An 11,200-nucleotide genomic window follows, 5' to 3' on the forward strand; every position below is an offset into this window, starting at 1 on the left:
AAAATATTTATTTAACACACATTTATCTAAATAAATTTTTAAGTAAGCAAATAAAATTATCAAAAAGAATGAGAGGTAAATTTACCTATCCCAGAGCCAGATTCTTTGTGCTAATGAAAGCTGCCTGAATGTTGGACACTTAGAGTTCTCAGTAAACTGCCCAAATTTCAGGCAAAGGTTCCTTTTAGAATTTAAACACATATTTTTTAAATGGGTGAAATGAGCTACCTGCAAAAAAAAAAAAAAAAAAGAAAGAAATGCCTATTTCTTTCTTCCATCAGTCTTCCACTCACAGTGATACCTGTGACCTTTCTAAGTATCTGACAAACTCCCAAAACAGAAGGGAAACAACAAGACTGCCGTTCAAGCAGAGACAAAGGTATGTCCTCAGGACTAGAATTTAAACAAATGTCTGGTGAAAAAATGAGTTAGAAGATGGAATAAAGAGAGAGCAAAAATGAAGGAATATGTATCAATCTTTAACCTTGCTGAACAGGAGAAAATGTATCTGCAGTAACAATGCTCTGATGAGCAGATGGGAGTACTCTTGGGGGGCAGAGAAGCCCAGCAGGTGAACGACACCCTGTTCAGATTACTCCTCAACCCTATACCCATTTCCATCTGTGGGGACCTCTGTCACCGGGCAAGCAATGTGTGATTCCTCCTGTGCTTTTCCATGGACCAAGACATTCTAGAAAGAGCCTTGATGAACAGACACATATCCTTTGGAATTGGGTTCTGGTTCTTTTTGTGAGTTTGATTAGGGAGGAACACTGTGGACATAAGTCCTCCAATGCCTGACATACTCGGGATCAAGTGGAAAAGTTCAGATACCTGAACCTGTGATGTTGAAAATGAAAACAGGACTATGCAGTCCCCTAAAAAGTGTTGTACTCATGCACACTGCAGGCTCACACCCTAAAAGGTCCTCTGTGTCCGGTCACCTGTCCTCACTTTACAATTCCCTCTAATTACAGTTCCACCCTGGCTTGTGTAGCTCAGTGGATTCAATGCTAGCTTGCGAACCAAAAGGTCACAGGTCCAATCCCCAGTCAGAGCACATTGCCTGGGTTGCCGGCCAGGTCCCCGGTGGGGGGTGCAGGACAGGCAACCATACACCGATGTTTCTCTCCCTTCTCTCTCTTGAAGTTTTCCCATTCCTTCTTTAATAAATAATGTATCAACATCTAGAAAATCTATTTTGTATGGCTATCAAATAATCAAATATATTTTCGAATATTTAATTTAATCTACTAGGCGTGAATGTTAGAAAACTAAATTTCAAACACAGGTATGGGAAAATTTACTGAGGATTACAGTTAAACTATTACTGTATGTTTCTATCAATTTTGTTTCTAATTCTCACTATAACTAGATTATTTCCAAATTTAACAGAAAGAAGATATCATCTATATATTCCCTAATTCATCCAAAACACTCTCCATCCCTTCAACTCATGCTATACAGCTGGATTAAATAAGGAATATTAGAACTTTCCAAAATATCGAGCTATGGGCAACCATAAGTGAACATTCATTCTCAACATGCTTGAGCAAGGCAGGAAGAAATGAAATCCTATTTCAGGAAAAAAAAAGATGAAAAACAAAGCTTGGTAAGCTTCAATAACTTAGACAGAAAAGAGAAAGAATCAGCCTAGGAGCAAAAACAAGGATCACCATGCAGTGCAGGATTATAAATCATGAATAATCTATGGTCCCACCTGGAGAGAGGTCTCCAAAATACAGCCACTAGAAACCTGGGTTCTATCCACCATTTTAATAAAGGTGCTATTTTACCTATTTGCAAATACATGTTAATATATAAGAAATTTGTTTTTTCAAACTGAACCTTTCTGATTACAAATGCGATAATGTTCATCTCAAACAAAAATTTAATAGAGGAAAATTAAAATCACCAGTAATCCCACTATCATTTACAGTGTATATTTTCTAAACAGACATGTTTAAACATATTTAAACACAACTGAAATCATACAATGTATGCAATTTTTATACACTGCTTTTTTCATTAAACATAGGTTTGAACTTATCTAATGTTTTTAAACATTCTTCCAAGTTCTGAATCTCACAGCATAGTAATCAGTTAAAATAGACACTTGGGTTATTTCTAATAGTTAGCTAGCAAAATAGTTTATAAGATATTAATATATCATGATGGAACCAAACAGCACCAATTCTTCTGTTAAGTGAACAAATGAGAACCACAGCTCTAGAGATCAGCTCTAGTGATCCACTGAACTGTGACATCCTTACCCAGCCAGGCTCCTTAATTCACACATTCACAAATACTTACCGGTTTGCCTTGATCCTCTTGTTTTCATTTCAGGAATTTTGTTTGGTTTATAGCAAATTGAAAAACAAAACTAATGAAAGGCCAGCCTTAAATTTCACTGACTGACCACACATCAATTATCAGTAGGGTGAAAAAGTACCTGGAAGACCTAAGGGAGAGTCAGATTTAGACTTTTCTAAACCTGACCTTAACCAACCCTCCTCCGAGATCAGGCAGAACAAAGTCTTCCTTTTAATGGGGAAGGTGGTGGTATTTACAGGTATACTTGCATTTTCCATCAGAAAAGACTGAGAAATAGCAATTGTGTTTCAAAGAAGGAGGAGGGGCTAATAGAAATGAAGCATTTTCCTTATATTGCCTTGGAGCTATGCTGTGCAAACTGAAGTCTAGTCCTACCCTATATTTTTATATGTAAAATAGAATAAAACAAAAAGTACAAGAGTATGGTACAGTTAGCAAAGTATGTTTTGTGAAACTGTTGTTTCAGTTGTATATATGTACGTGTGTTGGGTCAGAATGGATTAAATATATTTCCTACTGTGTGCTCTGATTTTAATTTCCTTAATTTTTTCATATATGTAAAAACAGTAATTTGTACAACAAATGCTTTTTGAGCAGCTATAGTGTAGTGCTGATGAGACAATGGTGTGCTGGTGTGATATAAGTAAACAAACATAGTACTTGATCCCTACCCTTGTAGAATTCTTACATTTAGAAACAATCAAATAATCACATAAATATGGACTATAAAGTGCTAAGTGTTATGGAGAGAAAAGTTTAGGAAATTAGGATAATCATTAGGGAAGCTGATTTAAATTGAGGAAGAGGCGGGGTGACAGGTCAGGATTCTCTGAGGAAGTACATTCAAGCAGAGACCAGAAAGATGTACAGAAAGGAAGAAAGGAGGAGGAAAAGTCTGCCTGGCAGCAAACAGCACTTTCATCAAGGGCCTCTACAGCTCAGGAAGAGAAAAGCCACTGGGGCACAGAGGAAAAGTAGACCATCTAGAAAAGGCTAGGGGGGGACGGGGGAGGGTGGTGAGAGAAGCAGGCATATGGGAAATGTCCTCAGGGCAATGAGAAGGATCTGATTTGCATTTTAAAAGCTCACTGAGTAGAACAGAGATAGGAAGGAGGCTGAATACTGAGATGTTACCAGGTGGATATTAACAGACTGATCTGAAATGTATTTAGGAAGCAGCAGTGACAAAATTTGGTAATAGTTTGGGTTTGAGGGCTAAGGAACCATGGGGTGTCTGGGATAACTCCCCATTTCCCCAGTGGACAATGAAATGGGATCAGATGTATGAGAAACCTCAGAGAAGCAGAGCTGAAAGATGGATTTCAGCTTATTGCAGTTAAAATGTGTAGATGCCAAATTAGTTAACTGGAACTGGATGGAGATATAAAAAAGGAAGCCATTTCCAAAAGGTTTGATAACACATTATTCTTCTCCTTCAATATTTGCCCACAGTATAATACAACCCAAAAGAATCTAGAATAAATTTTAAGGATTCTATAGAGCAGCAGTTCATAAATACCAAACTAGCTGAAGCCACTGTATCTGAAAATATGAAATAACAGCCTAACTAAACATTAACACTCAATATAATCCTCTTTCATGAAATGATAAGGAATCACTTTGTTTACTATGTATACTGCTCTATGCTCTGTCTCTAAAATTTGAAGAAATGTACCCACTACTAGGCAGAATAAACCACTCAGCAAAAATACAACAAACAGTGCCTATAACAAACAACTGTGCAAGGAAAAACTCTGTAGTACTAAAGCATACAAATATACTAGTAAGGATGATTCTCAGGGTGAAAAAGGGAAATGGGTTAATTAACAAATACTTAGTTCTCAAACTTTAATAGTATCAGATGCTAGATTTTGTTCCTTTAGAATCAGATCAATTTCAAACCAGAAATTCCATCCCTAAAAAACCAATGATAAGTATCCTCCCCATTCTCTAAAAGACCCTAGATATGAGAATCAAAATATAATAAAAGCTTTACAATAAATTTACAAAGAACAGAAAGAGAGTCATATATACAGATAACATTTTTTTAAAGATTTTATTTATTTGTTTAGAGAAAGGAGAAGGGAAGGTGAAAGACAGGGAGAAAAACATCAATGTGTATTTGTTTCTTATGCGCCCCCTACTGGGGACCTGGCCCACAACCCAGGCATGCACCCTGACTAGGAATCAAACCGGCGACCCTTTGGTTCGCAGGCCAGCACTCAATCCACTGAGCTACACCAGCCAGGGCTAGATAACATTTTGATGGTTGCCAGATAGGAGAGGGCTGGAAGGTTGTGCAAAGAAAGTGAAAAGATTAAGAAGTACAAATTGATTGTTACAGAATAGCCACAGGGAAGTAAAAGTACAGCATAGGAAATATAGTCAATAATAGTCTAATAACTATGTATGGTGTCAGATGGGTGCAAGGTTTATCAGAATGATCACTTACTAAGTCATAATGTCTAATCACTGGGATATACACCTGAAACTAATATAATAATGTATGTGTATGTCAACTGTAATTAAAAATAAAAAATGATATTTTTTAAAAAGCTGTGCCTTGAAGCTATAGTAAAATCTCATCTAGTTTATTAAAACAGGTTAGAAAAAAATTACAAAATGAAAATGGCAATTACTGATGATTTTTCTTTTTCCTATAAATTCTCCTGTTTCTAGATTTTCTAACAACATGGATTTTTATTAAGTTTTTTCTCTGTTCACAAAGGTCATACTGGTAAACAAGATAAAAATCTGACAATGCACATATGCACAAAAGAGACAAATTGTCCATAATTCCATCACCAGACGTACTAACCACTTTCACTATTTTGTGTGGATTTTTTCCTGTGCATATATGGGAAGTGGAGAGCAAATTACTAATGATGTAATTATTTAACACCATGAAGATTACAGAATGCTGCTATTGCAAGTATACAGGACTGAAGAAAGACTAACTGGAGGAAATGACAACTGAGCTGAGCCATTTGAAGGATGAGATGAAATTAACCAAATACGTACAGGTAGGAGTAGCAGTCTAAGAAGAGGGAATGAGAATGTAAAGCAAAGTACCAAGTCCAACCCGGCCAAGGAACTAAAGAAAAAAGATGAGTTTGCCAGAAAGCTAAGAATTGGCTGGCCATACTGATAGAGCTGAGAGTTAGGACTTGATCATCAGAGAAAGAATAATGGCAGGCCATGAAGAAGAAGCACAGTTGGTACACACCTTATGGGGACTATTCCCAATGCTTAGGTGGGCCTAAAATCCTTGCTTCTGCAAGTGCAGGCTTAGATTATAAAAATCTTCTCCAAAAGGGCAGGGAGAGTTAAGGGCAAAGGGGAATCTTTGAGGGGTTAGTGTAAGTAAAAAGACAATAATTCAATATTTTACATGTATATGTTAGTCTCCACAAAACCTTTTAGACTGGTGAAGATTAAGATACAGTGACTTTAACCACGGAACAACTCCCAAAAAATTCCTATTAGAAATGATGGTGGTGCCCTGGCCAGTGTGGCTCAGTTGGTGTCCCATACAACAAAAAGCTGGGGTTCAATTCCCAGTCAGGAGAGCCTAGGCTGCAAGTTCAAAGCCCAACTGGGGAGCATATGGGAGGCAACCAATCGATGTTTCTCTCTCACGTCGATGTTTTCTCTCTCTCTCTCTCTGTCTTCCTCTGTCTCTAAAATCAATGAACATATTTTTTAATTTTTTTAATAAATGGGAGTGGTAAGAAGAGCATTAGATATGATATTCCTATTTCTTAAAAGAAAATAAATTTTAAAAGACTGAAAGTCCTACATTAGACTCTGAGTTTGATGACAGTATGGAATATACCTGTTTTATCACCATGTCTCAAATTAAACTTGAAAAATAATATAAAGGAAATAATCATTAAGTGTATAAAAACTACTCATAGACAGGGATGATCTTAATGACATCTAGACAAGAAAAACACAGCACTGCCTGCAGAACTAAGCCCCATACAGAGAATTCTGGCCTCTACAGAAGTATACTTGATACTGGGGCAGGAAAGGGTCAGTTGACCACTCAAAGGCCTACAGAGAGTATCCCTCAAGACTAACAATTCCCTCCTTGCTCATTCATTCATTCAGGAGGGAATGTTTAACCCAGAAATTCCACCACTAAGTATACAAGCTCTGTCCAGAAAAAGCCCAGCCATTGTTAATATATTAAGAATGGTTTGCACCACATCAATGTAACCTGGCAGCCAAGGTTGCCAGGGACTGGAATGTGCATGCATGAACAATGACAACTTCACCATACTAGTCAGTGGAGGTGGCAGAATGCCATTGAGAGAGTGTGTGTATTGCGTGGCCGTGGCATTCAAAATGACCATGTGAATAAAGCAATGAATCAAATTTTGTGATAAGCTTAAACATTCTTCTGCAGAAACTATTAAGATGATTCAGAAGGCTGCAGCTATGGGGAACTAACTGGTTATTGGCAGCTTTATCATGATAAGGCAGAGTTTCTTTGGCCAAACATCAAATCACCCAGGTGACTAAGCTCCCCTAAAGTCCAGATGTGGTGCCCTGTGACTTCTGGCTTTTCCCAAAACAAAAGTCACCTTTGAAAGGATAGAGATTTCAGACCTTCGATGAGATTCAGAGATATACAGCAGGGCAGCTGATGGTGATTGGGAGAACTGTGTGAGGTCGCACGGTGCCTACTTTGAAGGGGACTGAGGCATCATTGTCCTAAGTTCAAAGTTTCTTGTATCTTATGTCTTCCCCAATGTCTCTATTTTTCATATTATATGGCTGGATACCTTCTGCACAGACCTCGTATATCCAAGAGTAAAAAAAACATATACCCACACAAAAACTAGTTCATGAATGTTCATAGCAGCACATTATTTGTAATAGTCAAAAGGTGGGAACAAGCTAAATGCCCATCAACTAATGATTGAATAAACAAAATGTGACATAGTCACAGAAGAGAATATTATTCAACCATAAAAAAGAATGAAATACTATGTGACAACACAGATGAACCTTGGCAACATTATGTTAAGTGAAAGAATCCAGTCACAAAACACCACATATTATGATTCCATGTATATAAAAGGTCCGGAATAAGCAAATCTATTGATAGAAAACAGATTAGTAGTTGCCTAAGACTAGAGAGGAAGGGAGTTGGAGAGAAATAGATAAAACTGCTATTGGGAACAGGGTTTCTTTTCCAAGTGATAAAAATATTCTAAAACTGATTGTGGTGACGGTTGCAAATACCATTCAATTGTACACTTTAAAAAGGTGGATTGTAGCCCTGGCTGGTGTAGCTTAGTGGATTGAGTGCAGGCCTGCAAACCAAAAGGTCACCAGTTCCATTCCCAGTCCAGGGAATATACCTGGGTTGCGAGCCAGGTTTCAGCAGAGAGTGCATGGGAGGCAACCACACATTGATGTTTGTCTCCCTCTCCTTCTCCCTCCCTTCCCCTTTCTCTAAAAATAAATAAAATCTTAAAAAATAAATAGGTAGATTATATGGCATGTGAATTGTTTCCTACTAAAGGTATTATTGAAAAAGATCACCTCAGGCACTATGGTAAACTGCTGAAAATACAGTAATGAAAAAACCACACCCAGAACCTGTTTTCAGGTTCTAATACTGTATGTAGTAAGGAAGAACCAGTCAAGAGGCAATTATAAAACAATAAAAAAAGAAAAGAGATTGTACCCCAGGAGCACCTAACCTAGCCCTGGGTAATTTAGAAGATGTCCAGAGGAAAAAATATAGAATATTTTCATCCTTAAATGGAAATTTAAATCTTAAAAAACTTTTAAAAAAATTAAATACCTGCCCCAGCTGGTATGTCTCAGTAGATAGAGTGCCAGCCTGCAAGCTGAAAGGTTCTGGTTCCATTCCCAATCAAGGTACTTGCCAGGACTGTAGGCCAGGCCCCCAGTAGGAGGCAGGTAGGGGGCGCATGAGACACAACTGAAGGATGTTTCTCTAGCACTTTTCTCTCTTCCTGCCTTTCCCCCCTCTAAAAATAAATTTTTAAAAACTCTAAAAAAAGGTTAAGTACCAGTTCAACTTATTAAAACCTTTATTTTCATAGAATAGGAATAGGAATGCTTTTTAAAAGCATTTGTGTGTGTGCAATGTTTAAAATGTATATTTTTAACTTTAAAAAAGCAACCGATTAAAATCTGTTGACATGAAACACATCTCCAATTTAAATTGCACTGTTATTACCAAGTTCATGGGGATGCTGTAAAGATTATGTACAAATTTTTCATAACACCTTAAACTGGGAAAAAGGGCCTAAAAATCATAAATCCCCATGTAATACACTGCAAAGCAAAGCGTGGGGGAGCCCTAGCCTCACAGCTCAGTTGGTTAGTGTCATCCCTATATTCCAAAGTTTCTGGTTCCATCCCAAGCCAGGGCACATTCAAGAATTAACTGATGAATCCATAAATAAGTGCAACAAGGAACCCAAGTTTGTTTGTTTTTTCTCCCTAACCCTCCCCTTTCCACTCCCCTTCCCCCCCTTCCCCTCCCCAGCTTCTACCTCCCCCTCTCCCTCCCTCCTTCCCTCCCTCCCTCTGGCCCTCCTCTCTAAAATCAATAAAATAAAACACGGCGGGGGGGATGGGGATGGGAGGGGACTGACTAGGTAGAACAGGAGTAATGATCTTAAAGGAGAACTGAGTGCTACAAAATAAAAATGGCCCTTTAAGAATTAAAGCCACTTGGTAGGGGGCGGTTAGGGAGTGGAGGTATGAGCAAAAAGGAAACAGGGCTTACGGAGAAGGACGAGTGTGGTGATTGCAGGGGGAGGAGGGTAGAAGGGGGTCAAATGGTAATGAATAAAGTACAATTAAAGTTTTTTTAAAGAATTATTTTACAAAAAGAAAGCCACTAATTTTCAAGCACAACACTTTCAAATTACGATAGTAACCATTGCCATAGAAACAGCGAAGTCGACTTTCCCGAAGTTAAAAATAAAAAATATTGCAAATTTAAGTGGATGAAATAGGGCAAAGTTTGGTCCGAAACTAGGTGAACAGAGGCTACTAGAAACTTTCACCGAAATAAGGGTGGACCAACTGCAACTACCAACCTACATTTCCAAAGCAGTGCTTCAAAATTCACCCCAATGGTAATCTACCAAGTGCTAAAAAAAAGTTTGCCCTCCCTTCTCTCGGAGGAGGAACCAGACAAAACCCCTCCCAAGCATCGCCCACAACCAAAGCCAGCCGCTGCAGACGTGCACTGTGCAGCTCTGGGGGAGACTGCCTCCGAGTTCACCCGGAAAGCATCCGAATCAAGCCCTGCAGGTTTCATTGGCTGAGTCCCGAGAAAAACCCAAGCTCGAGCCAGGAGCCCCAGCCTGCCTGGCCTGAGTGCCTCCCTCCACATCCGCACCCCACGCCACCTCCCGTGCTTGGCATTCCACGCGACCCGATCCAACTCCTATTTATTAAGCACCCACTGTCTACACCGCATCGTGGTTTCGGGCACTGTAGAAATGGCCCCATGTGGGAAAGACCAAAAGGACAAACACGAAGGCTACCTGCGACCAGGTTTTCTGAAGAAAAGCCCCCGCCCTCACCCTGCGGTGGTTACAGTTCCAGTGAAGAGGCAGTCCCGAGGGATTCAGCAGGCCCTGCTTCCCCGAGTCCGCCGCAGACCCAGACGGAAGGGGAAAGGAAAGGAGTCAGCATCTCTGGACCACCCGCGCGCTCCTCTGCCCCAAAGAGCGCGACCCGACTCCGGCTCCTAAGAGAACGACTAGAGCGGCACCGAACCCCCGTGAGGACCGGAGCAGTCTGTCGCTGGCTCCCGAATCCCTGCCCTGAGACCATGGCCGGCCGTTCTCTCCCCAGCCTGACAGTCACTGCGGCCGCGGACCGATAGTCTCAGGTCCGGCGCCTCCACTCTCCCGGACGCCGGCAACCCCTGCTGCCCCGTGCGGAGTAGGGCAGTGCTGAGAAGACCGACCGGGCCCTCCCCCCACCACCCCCAAAGCCCGGACTCCCGAAAATCGGTTACCTGGCGCAAGCGTGGAGCGAGGACCCGGCCCTGAGAAGGAAAAGGAAATGGAAAACAGTGGCCTCGGGACCACAGAGATTTCAGAAATTTGGGAGACTTGTTCCGCACTGGGTGACAGCTGCTCGCTGCGCACGCGCACCCGGCTCCAGACGCCGATCCCTCCGCCGCTCCTCACCCTCCCTTGGAGGGTTTGGGAGGCAGCAGAGAAGGTGCGCGCACAATGCTTGCCGGATCCCCCTGCGCGAGGGCGCGCGCGCCGTCATGTGACCGCTGGGCTTAATGCTTAGTGGGTCACGTGAACTTCTAAACAGCTTAAAGGTGCCTAGCACCTTCTCACTTTGGGCTTAATCTTCTGCGGTGTTCTTAGCCTAGGTTTGCGGTCGCATACCTTGTTCTCATGTACTTTTTCCCAGAAGGGAGAGACACTTAAGCAGAGGAAGGAACAGGTGCACAGAATCTTGCCCGGAAGTGCCGACCGTGTACCCGCAGGGCTAGACGTGATGGAGTCCACGCGCCTCACGTCCTCCTGGGCTCCGACGCTGGACTAGGGCGCCCTCCTGCGCGCGGACGTCTAAGTAGCGTTGCCATAGGAAGGGCCTCGGAATGCCCAGTCGATTTTCGCTTGGGCGTCTGGGTTCCGTCCTAGTCAGCGATGACAGTGACTTATGGCCAGGGCTTCTGAGGCTCTTAACAACAACGGGAGATCCGCAGTGGCTGAAGGGTGTCCACCTGCTAACTTTTTAACAGGTAACTCAAGCAAGAGGCCGTGTTATTGGCCTTATGTAGTGATAACCTTCGTATTTCAGGCACCTAATATTAAGTACGTCCCGCCCTAAGCAG

The 11,200-nt window shown here is 41.3% G+C and overlaps 1 protein-coding gene across 2 annotated transcripts in view; it reads right to left on the bottom strand.

Annotated features, from left to right (window-relative positions):
* Positions 1-10,598, bottom strand: part of KDM4C (lysine demethylase 4C) — a 381,686-nt gene extending 371,088 nt beyond the window's left edge. For both annotated transcript variants that reach the window (XM_045840410.1, XM_045840409.1), the window contains exon 1: positions 10,361-10,598. The gene's annotated coding sequence lies outside the window, so the exon portion shown is untranslated. The remainder of the gene's footprint in view (positions 1-10,360) is intronic.
* Between the last annotated feature and the right edge of the window lie 602 nt (positions 10,599-11,200).

Source organism: Phyllostomus hastatus, unplaced genomic scaffold (genome assembly GCF_019186645.2).
Source record: "Phyllostomus hastatus isolate PE091 unplaced genomic scaffold, TTU_PhHast_1.1 phas_contig_34, whole genome shotgun sequence".
Taxonomy (NCBI): Eukaryota; Metazoa; Chordata; class Mammalia; order Chiroptera; family Phyllostomidae; genus Phyllostomus; species Phyllostomus hastatus.